The sequence below is a fragment of the Triturus cristatus genome, chromosome 8 (assembly GCF_964204655.1).
Source record: "Triturus cristatus chromosome 8, aTriCri1.1, whole genome shotgun sequence".
NCBI lineage: Eukaryota > Metazoa > Chordata > Amphibia > Caudata > Salamandridae > Triturus > Triturus cristatus.
Window position 1 is genome coordinate 1,549,308,933 of NC_140591.1, and position 27,074 is coordinate 1,549,336,006.

The following is a 27,074-nucleotide window of genomic DNA, read 5'->3' on the forward strand; positions in this document are numbered from 1 at the left end:
CAGGAGCAGGGGCATGCCACAAAACCCCCACCCAAGTCACACAGCCCACATGCCCTGGACATACCTGACCTCCAGGCCCTGGTCACTACGAGGGGGTGGGGGAGTGTCCAGCAAAGCCAGCGTCCGCCACAACGGAAGTGGTTGACGACGCAAACCGGCAACACAACAATACAGGTACGTCCCGTACCCACGCCTTAAGAGCGTGGGTACGAGTCGTACCACGCCCACACCTACGTCACTCCAACAATGGTGGGACGGCTGTACCCACGTGGCAAAGGCCTGGGTACGGCCCGCACAAGCATTCCACAGCGTGGGTACGGATATGTACGGGCCGTACCCCCACCCCGTATGTATGGAGCGTACCCCCACCCCAACCGTGCATGTACAACCCGTACCCTCACCCGCGTATGTATGAAGCGTACCCCCATGACAACAGTGTACGTACGGACCGTACCCCCACCCCGTATGCATAGAGCATACCCCCCACCCCAACAGTGTAAGTACGACCCGTACCCTCACCCGTGTATGTATGGAGCGTACCCCCACCCCAACCGTGTGTGTACGACCCGTACCCTCACCCGCGTACGTATGGAGCGCACCCCCCATGCCAACAGTGTACGTACGGACCGTACCCCCACCCCGTATGCATGGAGCGTACCCCCCACCCCAACAGTGTAAGTACGACCCGTACCCTCACCCGCATATGTATGGAGCGTACCCCCACCCCAACCGTGTATGTACGACCCGTACCCTCACCCGCGTACGTATGGAGCGTACCCCCATGCCAATAGTGTACGTACGGACCGTACCCCCACCCCGTATGCATGGAGCGTACCCCCCACCCCAACAGTGTAAGTACGACCCGTACCCTCACCCGCGTATGTATGGAGCGTACCCCCACCCCAACCGTGTATGTACGAACTGTACCCTCACCCGCGTACGTATGGAGTGTACCCCCATGCCAACAGTGTACATACGGACCGTACCCCCACCCCGTATGCATGGAGCGTACCCCCCACCCCAACAGTGTAAGTACGACCCGTACCCTCACCCGCGTATGTATGGAGCGTACCCCCACCCCAACCGTGTATGTACGACCCGTACCCTCACCCGCGTACGTATGGAGCGTACCCCCCATGACAACAGTGTACATACGGACCATACCCCCACCCCATATGCATGGAGCGTACCCCCCACCCCAACAGTGTAAGTACGACCCGTACCCTCACCAGTGTATGTATGGAGTGTACCCCCACCCCAACCGTGTATGTACGACCCGTACCCTCACCCGCGTACGTATGGAGCGTACCCCCCATGACAACAGTGTACGTACGGACCGTACCCCCACCCCGTATGCATGGAGCGTGCCCCCCACCCCAACAGTGTAAGTACGACCCGTACCCTCACCCACGTATTTATGGAGCGTACCCCCACCCCAACCGTGTATGTACGACCCGTACCCTCACCCGCGTATGCATGGAGCGAACCCACACCCGTGTATGTCCTAAGCGTACATATCCTGAAATAGGAGGGTTGGGTGCAGAGTCCTCCCAGCAGTGCCCAGACACAGGAGGGGTGTGTGCAGAGTCCTCCCAGCAGTGCCCAGACACAGGAGGGGTGGGTGCAGAGTCCTCCCAGCAGTGCCCAGACACAGGAGGGGTGTGTGCAGAGTCCTCCCAGCAGTGCCCAGACACAGGAGGGGTGTGTGCAGAGTCCTCCCAGCAGTGCCCAGACACAGGAGGGGTGTGTGCAGAGTCCTCGCAGCAGTGCCCTGAGACAGGAGGGGTGGGGGCCTATCACTCCCAGCAGTGCCCTGAGACAGGAGGGGTGGGGGCCTATCACTCCCAGCAGTGCCCAGACACAGGAGGGGTGTGTGCAGAGTCCTCCCAGCAGTGCCCAGACACAGGAGGGGTGGGTGCAGAGTCCTCCCAGCAGTGCCCAGACACAGGAGGGGTGGGTGCCTAACACTCCCAGCAGTGCCCAGACACAGGAGAGGTGGGTGCAGAGTCCTCCCAGCAGTGCCCAGACACAGGAGGGGTGGGTGCCTATCACTTCCAGCAGTGCCCAGACACAGGAGGGGTGTGTGCAGAGTTCTCCCAGCAGTGCCCAGACACAGGAGGGGTGTGTGCAGAGTCCTCCCAGCAGTGCCCAGACACAGGAGGGGTGGGTACAGAGTCCTCCCAGCAGTGCCCAGACACAGGAGGGGTGTGTGCAGAGTCCTCCCAGCAGTGCCCAGACACAGGAGGGGTGTGTGCAGAGTCCTCCCAGCAGTGGCCAGACACAGGAGGGGTGGGTGCAGAGTCCTCCCAGCAGTGCCCAGACACAGGAGGGGTGGGTGCCTAACATTCCCAGCAGTGCCCAGACACAGGAGGGGTGGGTGCCTAACACTCCTAGCAGTGCCCAGACACAGGAGGGGTGTGTGCAGAGTCCTCCCAGCAGTGCCCAGACACAGGAGGGGTGGGTGCAGAGTCCTCCCAGCAGTGCCCAGACATAGGAGGGGTGGGTGCCTAACACTCACAGCAGTGCCCCTGCAAAGAAAAGGGTGGAGTACCCACAGATCCAATGCCCACAAATGTCAGTCAGGTGCACAAAGATCCTGCAGTACATGTACCACATGTGTGCGAGGCTGGGAGTATACACATGCATAGCGCCGAAAAGAAAACATGTCCACATGAAGTCATGACAACAGTCTACATACACAAGTACCGTGACCACCAAGGACGCCACGAATGATGCAGGTGGAGACATCGCTCAGCATGCATGGCCCAAGTCTAACGAGTCCGTCACACACCCAGCCAATGTAGACACAGCTCAGCACCACATATTGGAAAGACCCTGCAGGGAAGATGTCAGGTTACACAGAGGAAGGAACACACCTTGGGACGATGTCACCATGCAGTAACTGCTTACATGAACAAAGTTATATAGCCAACAGCTTGTGATGGCACACAGATACCAGGATCCACCCTATGACCAGCACAAGACTACAATTCCCACACACCCAACACATTATCACCACCCAAAATAATGGAGCAGGTCCACCAACAGCAATACCAGACAGACAGTAGTGTACTAAGGAAAAAGAAATAGCTTTATTCAGCATCCAAAACTCTGTTTGTCCCTTGAAAGTAAAAAATGTACAATGGCCATAGGGCAATCCAAAGTTCAAATCCAGGTGGGGGACAAAGTGGGACGCGTGTCCCCTAGCTTGCCTGCACAGTCAGACTCCGTCGTCTTCCAGAGGAGGGAGGGCATCATGTGGGGGGGAAGGACCAGGCACCGCAGGGACATGAGGGCGAAGGGTAGGCGTCGTGGGTGCAGGGATGGAGGACTCCACCACAGGGGGTGGGGCAGGGTCAAAGGCGGAGGCCAGGATGGCGCTGCACACATTAGCAAGGTCCTCCAGCGACTCCCCTGCACCCGAAGGAACCACAGGCCCCAAGGAGGGGGGGGGGTCAGAGGGATGGGTCGCAGCGCCACTGGGGGAGGGTGTGGACAGGGGGGGGACTCAACCACCCTGACCGGGGACTCCCTTGACCGTTTGCGGGGTGGTGTCACTGTGGGGCTCAGGGACAGAGCGGCCCTGAAGGAGTCTTTGCCAGATATGTGGCCAGGAGAGCTGAGGGGAGGGGATTTGGAGGGAGTGGATTTGGTGGAATGCGGACTCCCACTCTGACTGCGTGGCTTACGTTAGCCCCCCGACCCAGTGGGTGTGCCTACTTCACCCTGTGTGTGCGTGCCAGGAGGTGTGTGTTTGACCTTCCCTGCTGGTGTGGTGCCTGTGTCTGTTGTGGTGGGTGCATGCTGACGTCTGGGTGTACGTGGGACAGGCATGGGAGTGGGAAGTGTGGATGGGTCAGGGGTAGGGGGTTGGACGAAGCGCTGCAGGAGACCCACTGCTGCAGTCAGTGTCGAGTCAATGGACCTCAGCAAGTTGCGTTGGTCAGCCTGCGATGAGAAAATGCCCTCCAAGTATGCCTCCATGTTGTTCAGCACTTGGCTGTGGCCATGGAGGACATTAAGCATCGCAGCCTGACCAACCTGCAACTGTCGCTGGATGTCCACAGACTCGGCGTAGAGTGCCCGTACTACTCTACGCTGATGACGCGGTCCTGCTCTCCAGAACACCATTGGGACTGCAAAAATTAATCGACGGGTTTGTCAATTTTATGGAGAAACTGGACCTGGCCACAAATCTGGAAAAGTCCTACATTATGTCATCGGGGAAATCCATAAAAGGAACATTTACCTACAACATTGGGTCACACAAAATAGATCAGGTCAAGTCTTTTACATACTTGGGGGTGCTATTTGATTACGCCTTATCGTTCAAACCCCTGATTGAGAAGCACTCTTCCAAACTGGCAAGTGCAGTTGGGGCAATCATGGGGTATGGGCAAAGATTAGGTAAATGGTCCCCCGAACAAATTATGACCTTATACAGATCCATCTGTTGTGCGAAAGTAAGCTACGGGGCAGAAGTGTGGGGCTTTCTGGGCAAAAAAGTACAGCCGCTCCAGACTGAAGAAAATAAATTCTTACGAAGAATATTAAAAGTCCCACAGAGCGTTTCGGCCCACATCATACATGAAGAGGTAGGAGAACCATTTTTAGAGGACAAAATTAAATCCAAACCCCTCCTGGCATGGGTGAAAGCATGGACCAACCCTGAGGCGGCCCTTACGAGACAGATTATCGAGGACTGCCTCAAAAGAGATAAAGGACACGAAATCCCTTGGCTGAAATTTGTTAAGAAGTCGTTAACAGAGATTGGCTGCCCACAATACTTTTCAGCCCCACACTCTCTGTCCCGGGAGAGTAAGACCCTGGTGAAAAAACTTTTTCTTACACATCTGAAAACGTCAAGGGCTGAAAAGGAGAAGCACAAAGCCACTAATCACTTGTACAACGACCTCACTGCGAAGCAAGGGATGGAACCCTATCTGAGGGTCATGTACAACGCGCAGGATCGCTACCTCATGACCCGCTTCAGATTTAACATGTTACACCATATCCTTGCAGTGCCATCTGGGTTCACTCATACAATAGAGGAGAAGGGTACCTGCGGCTGCGATCTTAGATCTCCGCAGGATACCCTTCATTTTGTTTTACTGTGTCCTTTTTATACAATGCCAAGACGCAAGTTCCTGGTGGGAACCCTGAAAGAGCTAAAATTCAAACACGCAAAATTGGCTCTGAGATTCTTACAGGAAGCGGAGGACGCTTACACCCTGTTTTGCACGATAAACTTTATTCGAATTGCAACCAGATTGAGGAATACCAGAGACATTGGTCCCCAAACGTGATCTGAACATTCAAAATTTTATAAATCCCCTGGCCCTCTACTTGAGTACAGAAATTTTAAATATTTATATTTTTGTTTTTTTTTTAACTTGATTATCATTTGCTGTGTTTTTTAACTTGCGTATATTTTGTATTTGTGCTTTTATGGTGTCTTTTTAAGAACCGAATAAAGATTATAAATTGAAATTGAAATTGACTCGGCATTGGCAGCAGCAGTGGAGACAGGGGCAGGGGCTGCGGTGCCTGGCAGGAAGGGTGACATGCGGTGACTGGGCACGCTGGGAAGGGACACGAGCAAGTGGGAGGCGGCTGATGGCAATGGAGGGGGCGGGGAGAGATGTTGTGCCGCTGTCAACTGCTGGTGCAGCCTCCGCCCACTCGGAGAGATCATCCTCGGACCCGTCAGCTTCATATTCTGTGGTGGCAGTGGACAGGTCCTCGGCCTCACTCTCCTCTGCCTCAGTTCCACTCGATGTGCCAGGCACGATGTCACCGCTGGCACTGGTGCTCGGTCCATCCACTCCGTCTGTGCTGATGTCTCCCTCCGTGTCCCCCGACGATGCTGTGGGCAAGATGAAGAGACAGCAATTAATCATACACCTGTATACATATGTCACATGAGTCCAATCTACATAGGTTACAGTGCATAGCCTGAAAAGAAAGATGAGTAACATCTACAAAACAAGGTACATATGTAGGGCATGCAACACACAGTTGGTTGACCCACCATGCCACTGAAAAACTGTGGAGAGCATGACACAATAGCAAATGACATGAAATGGATTTTGACAGAGGAGCCAGGCCCTGGGGACAATCCAGCACTGCATCTGCACCACACAGCGTCACCGAAAATAGGGATGAGCAGGGACCATATCCATGAACTTGAGGCACATGCTGCATAGGTAATACTGAAAACATGCCCACCATGACTGGCTCACTGCACCTTGAGTGTATGTCCAGACAAACAGCACACACTGGCCAGACTGAGCAAGGAGATTTCAGGTTTTGACATGTAGGCTTTGCCCGCACCAACCACCCCCTACATGAGACAATTAGTTGAGACACAGGAAGCACTTACATTTCTTAGTCTGGGTGAAATACACATGGGCTGCATAAATGCAAGATTGGACACCAAATACCCAAGGTGCGCCTGTCCAAATAATCATGTACAAATGGTCATCATCAGATGATTGTAACAAGACACACAGGCACTGGCCACCGTGAGTATGAACAAGGAAAATCAGGTCAGGCTGTACAGTGGACACTTGTACTACATTTTACGTCAATATACATGGTGCCAGGGGACAATGGCACAGAGCACAACCTATGCTGTGGACACTGAGAGTGTCCACATTTTGTGATGACACACATGACACCTAGGAAAATATGCCCCAGGGGACAGTAGTGGCCACACAACTCCATGGTCCTGAATGGGAATGACTGCAACACACGCCACCATCCCTGCACCATGCGTATTGCACACTCATGCACATCATGTCACAGGCCACAACATAGGACATGCGTGCTGTGAGGCATGACACTTGAGAGACTAACTCCCATGTCTGGACTCTGCATCAGTGCCAACTGACATGGAACCCACAAGTACTGAACTGGACAGGGCACAGGCAAGGTCCCAAAACCTGTTACACACCACCCCCACACATGATGCTACAGGCATTGTTCACGTGGATAAAGTGCCAGCCTAGATAACCTTGTGAAGGAGTGACTACACACAGACCAGGGAACACATTGCAAGGAGGGGAAGGGAGGCAGGAGAGCACCGCTATACTGTGGGTAACAGGATCTGCACAGCACCTTTAAACCCTGGCATTGTATCCATGCAACTGTGCACTTACAAATGCTGGTGACACACAACAAACACACATGTACCTACCCCCTTCCTGCTGCTGCTTCTCCTGTAAGCGCCTGTCCAAGTCTGGAAAGACCACCGCCAGCACACGCTTGTGGATGTGGGTCAGACGGCGGCGCCCGCGGTTCTTATGGGTCTCAGGTGAGTCCCCCAGCAGGACCCGTGCGATCCTCCACGTCCAGCACCGGTTATCCTGCCAGCGTTTTCTCACCTGGGCCAGGCGCCGCTTGCGACCCTCTGTCCTCCTCACGGCACTGACGGCGTTCATCCAGATCTGCTTCTTGGCAGAGGCGCCTACCTGTGAGGATGAACAAGTGACACTACATCAATACACCTGGCACATGTCACAGAGACACATATTAGAACAAATTTGCTGTTTACAACAAGGCATAGTATGCATCCAACGCATTGCACCTTTGTCATAGGGACATGATCCTCTGGGGAAAGGCAAAACCAGTACGTGCCATTGAAAGTACACAGGTGGAATGAGGGCAACGACACAATCAATGATCCAGGCGCACACTGTGCATCAGAAGGTACACCAGGATTATGTGCAGCACCTCTAAGCAGTCACATGCCACAGGCCACTGACGCTACCTCAGCAGAGTACACAGACACACACAGGCACAGGACATTCACCTGCCATTGCCAAATGCAGCGACAGACCTCACTCTGCACATGTGCCACTAGACGGGGGGGGCTCACAGGTGTGGGGCTGGCTCTGCACATCAGACACACAGCACTGCTCCCTGCTCACATCAGATGGGCAGGGTATATCCATCCCTCATGCAGCCCGGGTGCTACACTCCACATTTGCACCCACCCACATGACAGGGGACTTACACACACACCGATGTCCAGGGTACGAACACATCATGTGGACACTCTCAGCACAGGTACACAGAACTAACACACATCTGTGGGTACAGTCACCTGTCACACTGGGCTGACCACATAATCAAATGAGGACTGTAGAGGCTACATTCCCAGGAGGACAAGACAGGCAGAATGTGGCATGCACCATGCAGTGATTGTCACAGTAAACACAATGCAAGTGAGGACGGCAGACATGCACCACAGCATGCTCTGGCTGGGAGACATCAGGCATTCCCCCCCCCTGGGACTCCCCCTACAGTACATAGCATGTGTGTCACACCTGGACACAATGCCAGAAGTCACAGTCACAAAAAAGGGACACAGTCTGTGCTATTAGACTCTGCACTCACCTGATACCCTGGTCGCCCATACAGCAGGGGGTACTGTGGGAGGATCACATCCAGCAATGCCAGGTTCTCCTCCAGGGTGAAAGGCTGTGCCCTCTCCACAGACCTTGACATGGTTCCAGGGAATCAGGAGCAGCAGCTGGGTCGTAGAATCCAAAGATGTGCAGGCAAGTGCTCCCTCATGGGTCCTGGCTGCCTTATATCTGCCTTGCTGGCCTGTTTCATGCACAGGAGTACAGAGTGATTGGTCACTCACATTTGCATCCTATGTTTCCTCCAATCCCTTCAAACCTAGCACAGTCAGTGGGTTTTAATTGTTTTTTTTCTTGAGCATGATGTCAACTCCAGAACCACATTGCAACAAAGTAGATTCATTCAAACTGACTTCTGCTGTGCACCTTCCGGAAAAAATTCAAACTTTAAACTTGGTCTCCATGACAACCAGCATGCATGTAGGCCTTTATACTTGTCCCTCATGTGTCCCCTATGTAATTTGGAGTTTCACACACAGGTACGGTGCGTACCGGGGCCCTAGGGCACCCCAAATGCATAGCAACGCCCCGCACAGGCGTGTGTACGGTCCGTATCACTATGGGTATGCATACGCGAGAAAACCCATAGTGCTAGTGAGCGTACGCACGCGTGTACGGTCCGTATCACTATGGGTACGCATACGCGAGAACACCCATAGTGATAGTGAGCGTACGCACACGTGTACGGTCCGTATCACTATGGGTGTGCTCACGTATGCGTACCCATAGTGATACGGACCGTACACACGCCTGTACGCTCACTATCACTATGGGTGTTCTCGCGTATGCGTACCCATAGTGATACGGACCGTACACCCGCCTGTACGCTCACTATCACTATGGGTGTTCTCGCGTATGCGTACCCATAGTGATACGGACCGTACACACGCCTGTACGCTCACTATCACTATGGGTACGCATACGGCAGCCCTCCCATAGTGATAGGGAACGTACACAGGCCCTCTGAGCGAATGTACGGTGCCTTTCACACATCACAGTGGTGACAGGCAGCACACAGGAAGGAATAGAGCTGACATACTTGTCCATGGATGGACATCAAGGCATTGTCTGGGCAGTACTACATGTGTGGGGCACAGGTGTGAAAGGCTGTGATGTGGCACATTACTCCTGAGTCGAGAAGGCAACAGATGTATGATGAGATGTGTACAGATGTTATGTGTGACGGTGCAATATGTGCCAGGCATGCCCTTAACTCCTTTGACATGTGTGCATGTCGTACTGCACACTTGGGATGAGCGTCACTGGCATGGCACAGTCAACAACACACGCAAGTGTCCCCTGATGCCTGCTACAGGGGTTACCACACCAGACATGTGACTACCCACGGTGCACGATGTGTCTATGTCATGTATGTGTGGTGTGTTCCCATTAGCTTGATGTTGGTGCTCCCTCAAAAGCATCAGCTGTTGCAGCAACCAACATGTGTCTGTGTGTAGATGGACATGGCACACTGTTACGCACACCAGGCCACATGTGGTATCGGACGTAAGGTGCGTATGTATGCATGGGACACGGAGTAGCGTAACAAGGACCTGTCTGCATCCTCTCAATGAATGTGTGGTGAGTCATTACATGTACACCTTATTGGCAAGGTGTGTGGGCTGTCCTAGTGTAATGTCATGTGACCTGTGGCTCTAGTGTTCTGCTACCTGTCTCTGAAATCGACATCCTACTTCTGCTGATGTGTTGATGTATGTCACTCCTGTGTTGCGTCTGGCTGTTCACTTACACTGGGACACAGCTAATCCCATGCCATGGCATGTGGAGGTTCACAATCTCCGTGTGTAGCTGGGTCTTGGTAGGAGTGTCACCTGGCAGCCATACGTGTCCAGGGCATGTGGCACATACCTGACTCCGTATGTAGCATATGTGTATTGACAGATTAACATGTGCTCAGTACAAATAAATTGTTGTTGTAGTGCACTCACTCTTCCTTGTCACTTCCAAATTACTGCAGAGCGCCGCCTCTTCCCCGACCAATTCCGGACTTGGCTGACATGCGGGAGAATGACTGTATACGGTGCTACCGCTTCCCCCAACCGTTGATTAAGGAGTTGACGGCAAGGCTGGCACCACACCTGCAACCGCTGCACAGGTATCCTACGGCACTGACACCCAAGCTGAAGGTAATGGCAGCCCTACATTTTCTTGCCACGGGTACCTTTCAATATACCATAGCTCATGTTGGTGGCATGTCCCAGGGCATGTTCAGCCGTGTGCTGCATGATTTCTTAGAGGCCATGTTGCTTCACCTGGATAAGTTCATCCATTTCCCAACTCCTGAACTGTTGACTGGGGTCAAGCGTGGATTCTATGCCCTGGGAGGGTTGCCCCATGTCATTGGGTCCATAGATGGGACACATGTGGCTTTGGTACCACCACAGGCACAGGAGGTAGCGTACAGGAATCGCAAGCACTACCACTCCATCAATGCCCTTGTGGTGTGTCTATCCAACATGGTGATTTCACATGTCTGTGCTCGTTTTCCAGGATCAGCACACGATGCCTACATCATGAGGCGTAGCAGGGTGCCTGAAATGATGACGCAGCTGCGCAACGAACGAGCATGTGTTGTTGGTGGGTACACTCTGTCTGTCCTGTATTTTGCGTAGACTTTCAGCACGACCGCTTCTCCTGACCTACTTATGTCCATGTGGTTTCCATGTAGGGGACGCTGGCTATCCCAACATGCCATGGCTGATCACACCTCTCCGCAACCCCAGCACGCCGGCCCAGCTCCGCTACAACACCGCCCATGGCCGGACAAGGCGAGTGATAGAGAGGACATTTGGCCTCCTGAAGAGCCGATTCAGATGCCTCCACAAGACCGGCGGCGCCCTCCCATATGCCCCGGCGAAGGTCTGCAAAATCTTCATGGTCTGCTGAATGCTGCACAACATGGCAGTTGAGAAAGCTGTGCCACTCATCCTGGATCAAGATGATCAGGACCATCCACCCGTGGAGGACGAAGGGCTTGGCAATGGGGCTAGTGTTGTGGAGGATGTGGTTCCGCAAGAGGACATCCGGAGTCGGCTCATACGTGACTTCTTTGCTTAGTGGTGAGTACCAGTGTCTGTGTGTGCACGCATTGGTCCCCGTGTGGCATGTGTAGCGATGTGTGTGTCCATCTGCATGTATGCCACGTGAGTCAGAGGTGTGTGTGGATGTGTCACTGGAGTGATGGTGTCAGTGATGAGTGTATTTCCCCAGTCATAATTGTGACCTAGCATGTTGTCATCCTTACATGTGTCGTGTACATGCACAAGCAAGTGGCTGTGCTTTTTGTGGCTGACTTCTTGTGTGTCTCTCATCCCCAGGTACTTGCGCATGCCGTCTGCTGGTTGCATTGTTGTGGCACTGCTATTCCTCATGGACACGTCATCGTGTGCTGACTCAGCGTTACACGCACGGACAAGTTTGGAAGTCTCCTTAGGGTAAGGGATGCATCAGGGGTGTATTGGGTGTGGCAGTTGTTTACGATGTGTGCACACTGCCCCTGTCGATGTTTGGTTCCTCTGCAGACATGTCGCATCACCATGGGACACATGACATGTAGCTGGGTACACCTGAATAGATGGTCAGACTTGTTGACAGTCATCTGTGATGGGATAGTGGATTGTGATGATGGCATCAATGTGTGTAACACTGCCCTCGGACACATACGGTTTGCATTGGCTTGACATGGTGTGGGACTTCCACATCAGAGGATCAATGGTGTATGGCAGCCTCTCCGTGAGCAGCAGGGGGTGTTTAGCTGTTATCCGACACTTGTGTGCCTGTTCCATGGCTATCACGCATTTGTGCTGCAGAAGGGGGGTTCCAGTGTTGGACCCACATGTTACTCCACATGACCTGTTTATGTGTACTCCGAGTTGCCTCTGCATTCAGGAATACATGAATAATAAAGGTGTCCCTATGCCTCCAAGGTGCCTATTCTCAGTCAATGCTGGTGTGTTGCCACGGTGCATACGGCATGTCTGGCATGGTTTTCCCTGATAGTGGCTATGTGTCTATGTGTCGAGTAGCAAGATGCAAGCTGTTTGTGTGGGATTAGACTGTGTATTGTGCATGATGTCCATGACTGTGTGGGTATTGTGACATGTGCCATCCCCATGCATTCAACGTGGGCCAGGCCACCATTCTCTGCATCCACCTGACTCAAGCTTGCAGGACATGGTTCTGCCACCTGTCCACACATACCTGGGTGCCCCCCAGGACACTCCACATGATCCTTGACCTCTGCGCATGGCTGTCGCTGTACTCAATATGTCTGTCGGCACGGTTGTGCGGCCACCCCCTCAGCTGGTTGGGCCCATCACGGGTGTGTATGGTGCTCCATGTCTATCTTGCCTAATACATTGTGACCCATGTGTGTCCTGTGCCAGACTCAGGCCCCAGGGTGTGGATGGTTGAAGTCAAATGAGAACTCAGGCATGGTTAGACTTTACAAGACACATGTAAGGTAATAATGAAAAATGTAGGCATCATCTCTTTATCGTGTAACTTTTTATTTTTGTTGGGGTACGTGGGGGGGGTATGACATGAGGGGCTTTCCGGGTGTGTGGAATCCAAAGTTCACTAGGGGAGTTGGTGTCCTTGCCATTGGAAATCCTCAGAGTCCATGCCACAGTCTTTGTCAACATTGGTCAGACAGTGACCAGCAAGTCCATGTGGCAGAGAATGTCTTTTGCTGCTGTGCTGCTGTTGGTCCAGTGGGCCAGGTGCCAGGCCAGGTGTCCTGGGAGATGGTGCTGTTGCGCTGACCCTCACGGTCTTTTCCGTGGACGACCCGCCCTCCTGCGGGGACCCTCAGAAGCAGGTCGTGACGATGTTTGGGATGCTCCGTCGGATGTCTCCTCCTCCTCCTGATCCCTCCCTGTGGGTGGTGATGTTCTACGCCTGGTGGCACAGGGAGGGTTGCCCATGTTGTCGGCTATCCGACGGAGTGAACGGTGAATTCCCGTGAGCACCGTCACAAGCTCAGCCTGTCTGTCGTCCATCCGCCCTTGGTGTCGCAGTAGACAGGCATGTTGCTCCGCATGTTGCTGGGCCTGCTGGGTCTTGATCTCCTCGAGGATGGACACAACCTGGGCCATGCCCGTGGTGTCCTGCCGGTATGTCTCCAGGATGTTTCTGACATGGGAATATACCGGTTCCGCAGCCAACTGGTCAGGCTCGCGCCTCCGCCGTCCTCCACTCCCACCACCCCTGCCCACCTGCACCTGGCCTGCCCTTGTGAGCACATCGGGTCTCCTGGACCCCTGAGGGGTGGCATTGGCGTTGTCGCCTGCCTCCTCCTGGGTGCCCGGTACACCCTGTCCCTCCTGGCCAGCCTGGCTGCATTGTGGTGGTGGGGCAGGGATCCTGGGTGTCTCCTGGGATGTGGCAGGAGTGGGGGTGGTGGTTGGCCCAGTTGTACCTGACGCAGGTGCTGCAGGTGGTTGGACACCAGAGGGGCCAGGTTGGTCGGGGTCGAGTTCGTCCACAGAGTGGTGAGAGTCGTCGCTGCCGGTGGGTCCGTCATCCCGCCGAGCCGGGTCCTGTGAGTCTTCCCCCCCAGTGTTGGGGGGTGATCCACGCCGTTGACCTGTGTGTGAGAGAGACAATGTTAATTTTGTTCCATGCAACATCCATGTTTCATTTGTTTCTAAGTTGGCAAATTTCCTCTGGGAATTTGGATATGTCTTGCATTCCACTCACAGTGCACTTGTGCATGGGTATGTCCCTTGGCCACAGCTTTTGCGACTTTACCTATATGTGGCACAGTCTTACTTGCTGCGTCAATTGTGACTGCAGTCAGCAGTGGAGTGAGCAGGTGTGGCGAGCCATGCATTGGCGCCTTCCGTGTTGCACTGTACGTGGGCACATGGAGTTGTTCCACACACTTATGTAATGCAGGTAGCTGGCGTTGTACTCGTGCACAGGTTGAGACATGGCCCAGTGTTTTGCCATGGAGAAGAGAGGGGAATTCAGGCACTGGCCACCCTTGTCTACATGCACGCAGTCCACCTGCTGACGAGCAGACATTCCCACACCCCCCAAGGCTGAATTGGTCTCCCTGTGTGTCCCTTTCTCACTCCCTCTCTGTCCCCCTCTCCCTCCCTCTGTGTGTCACCCTCTGTCACCTCAGCCCAGCTTCCTAGACACACACCTTTTCCAGTCCTTTGAATGGCCCTTGGCTTGTTGATGTGAGTTTGTTTCTGATCTCCAGGCACTCATTGGGTGTAGTGTCTGTGTCTGCGCTGCTGCTGTGGTGGTGTGTGCTGCCACTCTTTCACAGTGTTGGCTGTTCATTAGCTGCTGTCATGTGAAAAAACGTGCCGTCACCCCCATGTCTTAATGCAAGGCGTACGCCATTTGCTGGCAAGTCTTTCCTGTGTGGGGACACACTGTTTGTCTGGCTGTCACCTAGGCCATATGGGCAGAGGGCATTGTTGTCTGCTTCTGAGTTGCACTATGTGATTTTTCGGGCCCACACTCCCGCCATCCGGCTTACCGTGTCTTGTGTTGGTGGTTTCTGTGGCCTGTGACTTGGGATTGTCCAGCTGGGTGCATGGGGCATGGTGGCGCCAGTGGCATGTGCGTGTTCATGGAGTGTGGTTGAGTCATGCGATAGCTTGGGGTGGTTGCGTGCCTGATTGTGAGTTTGGTTGTGGATGACGTTCCCCCCATGTGAGGTGAGTTGTTTGTGTACTCACCCAGGTCTCGGAGTCCTTCTAATCCATCCACTGACACCACCGGCAGTATGGCCATCACCCTCTCCTCCCAGGGATGGTAGTGTACGGGTCTGCGGGGCGGCCCTCCTCCAGTGACGTTGGCCTGGTTGTGGTCGTCGGTCATTTTGGCTCGGACCCTCCTCCGCAGATCGTACCACCTGGCTTGGCATTCATGCCTGGTCCTTCTGGTGGCCGCAACAGCATTCACAGCATCGACAATCCTCTGCCACATGGCTGTTTTTTCGGACATGCAGGTCTGTCTGACCAATGTTCCAAAGAGGTGTGGCTCGACTCTGAGGATTTCGTCGACAAGGACCTCCAACTCTCGGCTAGTGAACTTTGGATTCTTGTTAGTGGGCATGGTGTGGGGTGTGGGTGTGGATGGTTGTGGGGGGTGTGGGTGTGGATGGTTGTGGGTGTGTGGGTGTGGTTGTGCAGGTGTGTGTGTGAATGTGATGAGGGGGTGTTTGTGAAGGTGTGTGTGTAAAGGTGTGCAAGTGTAAGGTGTAGTAAAGGTTCAAGTATGGTGCTGTAGGTTGTCTGTGGGGTCTGGCAGCAGTGAGTCTGTTGCAAAGGCTCATGGTTTGTGTCTGTGGGCCCTTTTTATTGGTCCATTGGTGGGTGTGGCTGTGTTTGAACTTTGGGTGGATGTGTTATAAGGAGTGGTTGTGTTTTGGGCCTCTATTTGGGATTTTGGCAGTTGCAGGTCAGTGAATGTGTTGTTTTTGTGCTTGTTGGACATGTTTTGTGGCTTTGTGCCATTCGAATGGTGTATTCTTGTGTTGTTTTGCTTTGTCCTGGTTGTGTACGTGCGTTTTTAGTGTGTGTACGGTGTGTACTTCGGGAATTTTGTTGTAAAGTGCTGTCCTTGTGTCTGGCTTGGTACGACTCGTACATGCGCGATGTTGGGTGAAGGTGCTGGTGTTGGGGCCTGGGGTGCGCTCCGTACTTAGAATGTTGGGGTGGGGGTACGCTCCATACATACGCGGGTGAGGGTACGGTCCGTACATACACGGTTGGGGTGGGGGTATGCTCCATACGTACGCGGGTGAGGGTACGGGTCGTACATACACTGTTGGGGTGGGGGTACGCTCCATACATACGCGGGTGAGGGTACGGGTCGTACATACAGGGTTGGGGTGGGGGTACGGGTCGTACATACACGGTTGGGGTGGGGGTACGCTCCATACGTACGCGGGTGAGGGTACGGGTCGTACATACATGGTTGGGGTGGGGGTTCGGTCCGTACATACACGGTTGGGGTGGGGGTACGCTCCATGCATACGCGGGTGAGGGTACGTGTCGTACATACATGGTTGGGGTGGGGGTACTGTCCGTACATACACTGTTGGGGTGGGGGTACGCGCCATACGTACGCGGGTGAGGGTACGGTCCGTACATACACGGTTGGGGTGGGGGGTACGCTCCATACGTACGCGGGTGAGGGTACGGGTCGTACATACACTGTTGGGGTGGGGGTACGCTCCATACATACGCGGGTGAAGGTACGGGTCGTACATACAGGGTTGGGGTGGGGGTACGGGTCGTACATACATGGTTGGGGTGGGGGTACGCTCCATACGTACGCGGGTGAGGGTACGGGTCGTACATACACGGTTGGGGTGGGGGTACGGTCCGTACATACACGGTTGGGGTGGGGGTACGCTCCATGCATACGCGGGTGAGGGTACGTGTCGTACATACATGGTTGGGGTGGGGGTGTGGTCCGTACATACACTGTTGGGGTGGGGGTACGCTCCATACATACGCGGGTGAGAGTACGGTCCGTACATACACGGTTGGGGTGGGGGTACGCTCCATACATTCACGGGTGGGGGTACGTCTCGTACATACGCGGGTGTACATACACGGGTGGGGATTCGACTCGTACATAGGAGGGCTGGGGGGAGTGTTGGGCGCATATGCGGGCACATGGCTCCATGGTTGCTATGGGAGTTCGGTGCGGACGTTTTTTTTTCCATACGGTTGTAACATCGGACGCACGGGATGGATCGTACTTGCGCGGTCGGACTTCACTTTTCACATTTGTACGGTAAATCGTCCGGGGACGTGTCGGACACATTTTCCGACCCGAGGACGTGTGGGGAATTATTCCCAATGCGATTCGTATGGACTTTTTCCCATGCGAATCGTAGTTGGCAGTTTGTACGGCACTTGTACGATTCGTACGGTAAAAAGACCGGATACGAGTCGTACGGGGAAATTTTTTACAGGATCGTAATCGGCACCGATCTGCTGAAACCATATGAGACGTCAGGGTAAACCTTCAGGGGAAAATAGGGAATTACTCCAGCCATTACTGATTCCTCCAGTAATTCCCCATTCCCCAGGGTATCCTCAGGGGTCAACTAGTAATGCTGTTTTTCCTCCAACCCAGGAATTACTGAGGGCCACAAAGGATCAGTGGGGCAGAGAATCCCAAACCAATTCACATTCATCTTTTAATAAGCCCCCTTTGTAGGAAGTGTTCGAAGACAGATACAGACACTGCTTCAAAACACAAAATATAACCCTCAAACTAATTGATAATCATATTTTATACAATATATGAACACCCATGGAAGACAGAAAAGTGTAATCAAATACAACTATCCCTTTACTATATTATTTTGAGGAATATAAAATGTTAGTCCATACACTCATAATCCTATCCTCAAAGAAAATGCAAAATTCACCTCTGACAAAAAACATGTAATCTGTCTGGTACTAAAGACACTCGCACAGTTTTCACACCATCCAGGTGTATTGAGTATTTATGCCTTTTAGATCCACTCCCCATTTCCAAATAAGGAACTAAGATAAATGAAGATTAAGGGACTCATAGGTTGTGGCCAAGCTGCCAACTGCGATGCCCACTTAGCACTGAAGCTCCACCAGCATCCCCACAATCCTGGACATATACTGACCTCTGATCCGCCATCCTTGCTAGATAGCCACCTGACCTAGCTGCTGCCACACTGTGGACCGCCTAGCGGTCGGGGACAGCGACATAGACAGCAATGAAATCATCCGGACATACCACCGCGTCATTGGACCCGACCGTGGCCTAGCCTGACCCCTCTGCGGCCGAACAGGAGTGTTTTGGAGGTACGACTGCTCCTGAAGTGTAGAGAAATTGCTGTCCCTTGCTTCCTGCAGCGATTGCCTGCCTGCATCCATTGGAACTCCTGCAGACCTATTGACTCCGTGACGTGGGAACCAGAGGGAGGCAGGGCAAACAGCAGGCCTCCTGGTCCTGACTCCTGTATTGTCGGGCACCTTCCCGCAACACAGCCATTGAACCCCGTTGGTACAGTTGCACTGAGACTAACGGTGTGCCCTAACTTTAATTAAGCCCCCTCCTGTTAGATTATACCCCACATGGACAACTACGCCACCTGTACCCTACAGAGGAGAGGACCCCTGCCCTGCCAAGCTGCTGAGGACTTAATCTAGCTGAGCTGCAAACCATTAACACCGCTGAGGTTGCGTCCACATCCCGCTCAGCAGCCTGGAACTGCATACACTCTCTGAGAGGATGAGCGGGTGGCTTCCCTGACTTCTCCAGCAGTGACATCATTGTTGTAAACCCACCTCCACCTTGGTTTGTAGCGCTGGTTGCAGCAGTGTAACTGGCCTGGACCCGATTTTCATCGAACTTTACACTCTACGGAATTCTATCTTCGGCGATCTAATGAATCTTTTTTATCCCCTACTCCATCACCCGCCTTCACATCCACATGGGGTCCGCACTGTTTTTTCTCCAGCTATAGTACGTATGCAAGAGGAGTCTCCATACTGATACATAAGCTAGTGCCGTTTCAATTATCAGTTGTTCTCGCATATATGGTGAGACGGTATCTTTTAGTGGCGGGCCAGACGTTAGGATACAACATCCTGTTAGTAAACATTTATGCGGCAAACACCGACAGCCCAGAATTTTATCAACAACTGCATTCACGGATTGACCTAGTAGATGCAGAGCATATTTGTCTGGGGGGGCCAGGAGATGAAATAACAAAAGCACATGTCCTACCTTTTAAATACACTGCACCATGCACTTTGGGCTGCATAGGGCCTACCTTAGGGGTGACTTATATGTAATGAAAGGGAAGGTTTGGGCCTGGCAAGTGGAGGCAATTGCCAGGTCAAAATGGTAGTTTAAACTGCACACACAGGCTCTGCAGTGGCAGACCTGAGGCATGTTTGCAGAGATACTCATGTGGCTGGTACAATCAGTGCTGCAGGCCCACTAATAGCATTTGACTTACAGGCCCTAGGCACCCTTAGTGCACTGTACTAGGGAATTACTAGTAAATCAAAAATGCCTATCATGGAGAAGTAAAATGCCATTACATTTTAGGGAGAGTGCATATGCACTTTAGCACTGGTTAGGAGTGGTAAAGTGCCCAAAGTCCTAAAGCCAAAAAAACAGAAGGTCAAAAAATAGGCAGAGGAAGGCAAAAGGTTTGGGGATAACCCTGCAAAAGAGCCAGGCCCAACAGCCAGTCAATGGTATTGTGTGCGGTGGCATGTCAAATATTCCAGTAAAGGCCTTCTGGTAAGCCCTGAATGCATTGAATGCCAATCAATGCCTCTATATGTCTAGATGGGATCCAGATATCATCAATTTCCCAGGTGTGCATCTCTCATTACACTTCTCAATCATACTGTTTCTGCACATACACACAAACAGGCTACAGTCATAATACACACTCCTGCAGGCAGGTATCACTGACTTGCTCATCAACGTGCATTTCTTTCTGGACCCACCTTTCCAAGCCTGTCTGGAAATCCAAAGTAGTCCTGGACAAAATAATGTTCTAAGCCCTACGTTGTAAGCCCCAATGGCAAGTGAACCCAACTCTCTCTAGTAGGAAGAGAGGGGCGTTCCACTAAGCTATCATAGAAATATTGCATCAAGTGGTGCATTTTAATGCACATTTTCATTTATATTGGCTGAAAAGCCATGGTAGGCCCCAGAGGAGTTCTTGCTAGCCGCCGGGTATTATTACTGATTTGTTTCATTTCTCCCAAATTGACTGCATATTGCTCTGGTATATGTGTGATGTTGTTGTCTTGTGTGTTGGCCAGAATTGTTATTCAAATATTTTAACCAATTTTTGCCTAGTATGCACGGAGCCAGGATGCATTAGGGGAAAGCCAGAGTTGGTTTACCAGTTTTCCTGTTGCGCTTTGAGCACAGTGGGGGCCTATTGACCCTGACTGCCATAGGTATAATTACTTAGATTCCAATAATATGCTTATGCATATCCCCCAGTTAGGAAAATCTGCTTTTTTGCCATAAATGGCATCAGCTAAATCTGGTTATGATGAAGAGTCAATTGTGACTTTTTAGATTTCTTCTATATGATGGTTTAAATCTAATATATGAAATATAATTGGAATCTAAGTATGGTAAGGTTTATCAGGAGGTGCCCTGTTACTTTACCCGGGATGCCACAAACGTTTGCACTTTAGTTGCCTTATTTAGTTTTGTCAGCTTTTTGGATTTTAGCGCTGACTGATACAAAAAGTACTGGTCCTCTGCATCATAGTCTTCGGCGTATCCAGGCCAGTGATGAGAAAATCATTAAATGTAGCTTATCTATTACTAATTACAAACGCCAGAGGTCAGTAGCGTTCCCCTCCTTTATGTAATTAATAATCACTAGCAGGAGTATCCATCCGCCAAAGTATAAATCGGGGCCTAAGTCAGAAGGTAAATCTTTTGACCGGGACAAAACAGATCGACATACCGCTTCCACCGACTATCCTTGGCTCTTCGTGCCTTTTGCTGCTTGTTTTACTTAAATATCTAAAAATTCAAATGTTGGATTTTTGTCATTTTATTGTTATTTTGTTTATTAACATTTACTCTTTTTTCTTATCTGGTTTGTGATTTTTATTATTTGGTGTTTTGACTTTGGTACTGCATTTATACTTCACACATTTCTGTCTGTTCGGCTTGTCTGCTCTGTGCTATAGCTACCATGAGCTCAGGTTAATTTAGTAACTGTAGGGTTCACCTTGACAAGTTTGTGTTGTTACTTTTTGAGGTGGGTGAACGTCCACCAAAATAAAATTATAATAATCCACTTTCTCATGCTTTGCCTGCAGCTATTTTTGAAAAGCGCTCAAAGCCCCTGAGCTCCAGTTGTATTTCCTGGGATCAGAGGGGCTGTTTCCAGATTCAATGGGTGACTTCCAGAACAACTACACTGATCATCTAGCGGTTAAATACCCAAAGACAGATAATCCTTCCTATTGGAGAGCAGTGTACGTGTCTCACCCTCACCATTCTTTGCCCCTTGGGGGCTCACAGTGAATAGTAGCTAATTATTGCTTGTAGCCCAATGGTGGAAATTTGAGAATTCACAGCTGAACAGTTCTGGCCTGGCTATAGTAGTTCTGACAGGGAGGTACAATGGCAGATAGTTGAGCACTTTCCTCCTCACAAATGGGCAAAGAACAAGGTTGAGGAAGAGTTAAATCATATTCTCCCTTTAATGGCATCAAATCTGAGGTGACTGGTGTGACCCAACACTTAGTAGAAAATCTGCAGCTTCCGGTGAAAGCGGAGTAATTCTGAGTCAGTGGTAGGATGGTCAAGCAGACTATCAGTGATTCAAGGAAAGAAGGTAATTCTATTATAGAAAAGGATGGCTGAAGACAGAGCATCATTGCTTATATCCCAGTATAGGTAATGCATGCTCGATAAAGAGAAGCTGGGTCTTCACTAATTCTTGGTTGATTTTAGATCCTCTGCATGTCAGCTCAGCAGGATTGTCGTCTTTAATTACAGAAGAACTGTAAAGATGGAAGTTGGAGTTGGAGACTCTTCTGCAAAAAAGATATGTGCAGGTTAAGAAAATCTACCAACCTGTAATAATATGTAGGTGATATACTTCCAAATTTTTATCAATGATTTTGGTATCCATGTTACATCCAGAGAATACAGACTGAACTGTCGACTGGGCCGGAGGTGCAAGATAAATAGCTTTTTTATGCTACTTGTGATATTCCCAAGGCCTCAGATTTGCTAGTGTTGCCAATGTGGCTGACATATAGAAGAATGGATTACTGAAGGTGCATTTCAGGGACATTAACCTTTTAGAGTTCATTCTGAAGCGTTTATGACACAAAACATGCCCGAGTGCTGAAAGAGAAAGAAAGCAAAGCCAATGTATACATTCATAATGTCATCTCACAAACACTCCACCTCCTTTAAGTACAATTTGATCATATTCTGCCCATTAATGATCTAAAGGAGGAACTCACTCTTCAGCTTCATTTACAAACTCTAAGCAGCCACCATTACTAATTTCACCCTCTTCCTTTGGAACTAAGAAGTAAGAGCTTCAATATCAGAACCCTGGACACTTGAAAACACCCGGGAAGGGCACATCAAAGACAACAGATAATTTGCTTCACAGTCAGGTGTGGTTGCCAGAATCATAAAAACAATTTCCATAGCAACGTTTGAACTTTATGCAGAGAAATGCAGGAAATGCAGTTGTTTCCTTACACAAACGTCTGTTACAGAAATCCTCTGGAGACTACTGAATGACTATCAGTTAAGATTATCTCAGTCAAAATATGAATACAATTCATTAGAAGATGGAGACTCTCAAAAGGATCATTGCATTGATATTGCCAGGGGATCTTTGCCCTCCATTGACTTACAGCATGATTACCTCCACGTTCCTGTTTATCCTTGGAAACACTAGCTCACCTTGAGCTACGTTGTTCAGATAGGTAAAAATGTAATTTACCTCTAGGCTAACCCCACTCATGATGATGATGTTTATATACTTTCTTTAACATAAATGTAATCTTATGTTAAATATAGTTGTCTACTAACATATAATTATTTTCAATTAAAATAATAAAGGAATGTTAATCTTAAAATTAAGTATATTAAATTAAAACAAAATGAATTAAATAAGTAACCCTAACCCTTGCAGTTTATCAATTTCATTTAAAATACATTTCTTAACTTAATCATACCCCAAAAACAACCCTAACTCTAATTACATTAATTTAGATTAAACTAAATAATGAATTACTAACCCCAGCTCTTTTACTATATTATTTTTATTAGATTAAATTAAATCAATTAAAAAGCAGTCCTGATCTACTGAGAAGATCAACCCTAACTTACCCTGAGCCATAATTAATGTGAATAAGATTGAAATAAATTAATAAGTAAATATACAACTCCAATGCCAGCACTAATCAATTACATTTTGTGAGGAAAGTGGTTTATTAGATGGTGTGGTTGTGTGACCTCACCATGTAATAACATCACAATTCTGTATCTGGTCCTGTAAGGATTGTTTGTAAAACCTTAGCTCAGTTCTCGGTAGATGTGGCTCAGATCAATCAGGCTTTATCAAAGGAACAAGTGTGGAGCATTTAGAAGTACCAAAACAGCTGATTAAGAAGAAAACGCAGCACAATACAACTCTAACACCAATTTATATAAATAGTTTGTATATTTATCTTAAAATAGACACCTCAACAACGAAAATCAACTGGAGGGTTCTGGGGATATTAATTTTTAAAGAAACAATAAATCACAGCTTTTCACTTAATGCAATAAATCACTTAAACTATTGTGGCTTGCGGTTTAGGGTTAGTTACAAGAAGTAACTCAAAAATGGCTTTATAAGCAATCGTGTGGGGTCCATCTCCGATAGGCAGTCAGTCACAGGGTACAGTCAGGACCAGTTGAACACCTACCTTTAGGTTTAAGCAGTCTCCAGTCCAGTTCCACGTTCTATGGGCGAACTGCCATAGAGGTCAATGGAGTGGTCCTGAAGCAGGGATGCAGCATGCTGAAGATGCTCATGTATGCTCTGGATGCTAAGCGGAAGTCAGTGCTTTTCTTGTGGCCACCCCTTGGTTTACAAACCTGGAGGGCTGACTTTGGCCTTAACGGTCGATGCCCCACAGACCTCGAGTGAAGTCAAGCACAAAACCAACTGTTTGTGGTCTACTTGCCTCTGGTTGCAGCAAAACCAGTAGCTCCCTTTAAGTAGCAGTAACGTCTGTTCAGGGCAACTAGACTGCAGTCTGGTGACTCTCCTGGGTTCAGATGACTCAGGTACAACTTTTGAGAATCGGGACTCAGTCTACCAGCTTCACCTCAGCATCCAGCTGCGGTCAGACTACTCAGGTCTTGACTCTCAGAGGAGCAGGCTTCTCAGCTTTTATGGCCCTGTGACTGTACCAGGAAGTCAACAAACTGACTCTTGGAGTTACCTTCTCTGTCATGGTCTTGGGGATGACTTGAACTCGTGCTGGACACCACCTGCACAGTCCTTTCTTTGCTAGCCCAAGATGCAGCAGGTGTAGTCCAGCCTTTGGTGCAGCCTCTCGTTGGGCCCAGGGAACAGCAGGGCAGTCTTTCTTCAGTCCTTAATCTAGTAAAGGTGTGATCTGAGGTCTGGGTACCAGGGGTGCCGCTTTTATGCCCACTACAAACTTAGGGGGATGTTGCGCCTAACTAGTCAATGGGCCCTTCCTTCCTAATCATGACTTCCTGCAAACTGTGGCATCTAGCTAGCCTAGAATGTACTATTCGGCTCATTACCAACACAGCAGAACCCTTCTCTTGGTGTTTGGAGCTCCCCAGACCAACCCAGAGATGCGGCTACCTGGGCCTACACGGCTACTGGAAACGTTGAGCAGCAAAGTGGCAGCTATCTAACTTTGTTATTTGTGCTAAAGTTACATTGGGTTTAATGCGATAATCCGTTTGATACCTTGAAGTACCATATTCAGTAGGTCGATTTAAAAGTTAGCACTGCTGAGTTGTCAGTGTGTAACTCCATACTCACCAATGCGGCTACCAACCTTTCCACAGTAAAAACAACAATGTGGGGTTTTTAGAATGTGTAAAGTTAATGAAACACATATTCATTTTTTTTATTTCATTCAACCTGCCTTTAGGACTCAGTAGCCTGCCATAGGGGTGGCTTATAAATATTAAAAAGGAAAGTTTCAGCTTTGCCATTGCTTTTAATACCAAAGTCATGTTAGCAGTTAAAAACTGCACTGCCAGCCTGCTGTGGCGCACTGGGAGTAATGTTTTGTTGTGTCACACTCATGGTGGCACAATAAGTGCTGCAGTCCATTAGGGACACAACTCACAGGTCCTAGGTACCCCTGGAACCATACACTAGGGGTTTACATGTAAATTAATGAATGCCAAATGTGGGTTACCCAATTAGACATACAAGTTTCTAGGGTGCCGGAAAGCCATCATTGATGTAAAAGCACAAAGAGACTTAGAGATTTGAAGTGAAATGGTGGATCTTCTGCATACAAGTAGCGAAGAGGTAGGTGGTAGTTCCAGCCCGGGCTCTATGCTGGCTGTGACCGAGACAGGTCCCCTGATGATGGGGAATTAGGTCCCTCCTGCTGACTCTGAAGGGTCTCTTCACCCTCCCCTGGCTGCCGACTGATTTTATTGCCTGGAGTGGTGAAAGGTTCAGACAATGGCAAATACATGATGGGGCTTAGGGTGATTGATACTGATTGACTGCGAACCCTCAGGAGTACTTTGGGAGCCTCCTGCGCCCACCCGAGCACTGAACCCCCTTTCACTCAGGCAGATGGTCTATCACTACTGTATGAGAGCCCACACATGTGCAGTTGTACGTTGGCTCTGTCTTTCCTAGTTGTCCCCCCGCCTCCTCCCTCTGCCCCACCCCCATGGGATGAACCCCCTCTTCCCTTCCCCCGTCTCATGTTTCAGCAGGAGAATGATACACACATTGGACTATATTCCCCTTGACAAGGACGAGACATTACCACGCTGCAATTTATTTGTATTATTCTTTGTTGTTAGATGTAAGGCTGTTTCCGTGACAGTTCTCTTTTGTACACCACTATATGTGTCCCACTATTTGGAAAAATGTGAATAGAATTTTTTTTTTTTTTTTTTAAAGCGTTTTCAGGGTCAGAGCACTGGGACTAAGCTCTCTTTGGCAGGACTCATTGCACCTTCAGAGTAGAATAACCAAAAACATCAGTCCAAAAACTTGCATGTGATCATGCAGTAATAGGTATTTCTATAAATATTTATTTAAATTAGATCAAATCAAATTGAATTAATGAGTATAACTTAACCACAACTTAACACAAATTCCTAACTTAACCATTTTATTTAGTTATTTTATGTAAATTAAATTAAATAAATAAACTATAACAAAAATTAGGTTTAGCCTCATGCCAACTCTAAAACGTCAGTCATAAACTCTAACCTTGTTGAAGTAATTAAAGTAAATGGAATTTAATTGCATTAACTAAATAATTCCTGTCCTTAATTTAAATGACCTTTAGTTTGTGTATCCCTAAATCTTACTTACATTAAATTAACTTGAAATTAAAATAAATCCTATTGAAGTTACTTTGTTCAATGTAGTCACTTTGTCAGTATTGGTGATTCTGATATAGAGCATTTGATGTTGGGGATTTGAAAACATGGAATGGCCCCTATTCATGGGCTGTATGCTGGAAAATCACTGGCAGTTCTAAATACAGACATCTGGATTCATCATCCAGGTATAACTTGGCACAGTGAGCAAGGGACCTCTAATAAGGGTGAAACCAGTCTTAAGTTGCTTGTGCTCTGGTTCAGGGAGGAACTGGCCTGGCAGTTTGGGCTCGACTGTTCCTACAGGGAAAGGGTCAAGACTGATTTGCATATGGCTGGATCCAAACTGATGTGGGATGGGGTGGAAAATGCAGAGTGACTGAGGAACCCAAGTAATTTCCGTAGCTGAGATGAATTCAAGCATTCCATCCATCACTTTTTAGTGTACATCAGAGCGTCAGTTTTTAAGTCCCAATCCTGAAAATGCTACTTTTAGAAAGTTTAAATTTTCTTGTCCTAACC

The 27,074-nt window shown here is 49.7% G+C and overlaps 1 protein-coding gene across 1 annotated transcript in view; it reads right to left on the reverse strand.

Annotated features, from left to right (window-relative positions):
* LOC146806111 (extracellular calcium-sensing receptor-like) overlaps positions 1-27,074 on the reverse strand; it is a 119,759-nt gene that overhangs the window by 1,641 nt on the left and 91,044 nt on the right. The window lies entirely within an intron of this gene.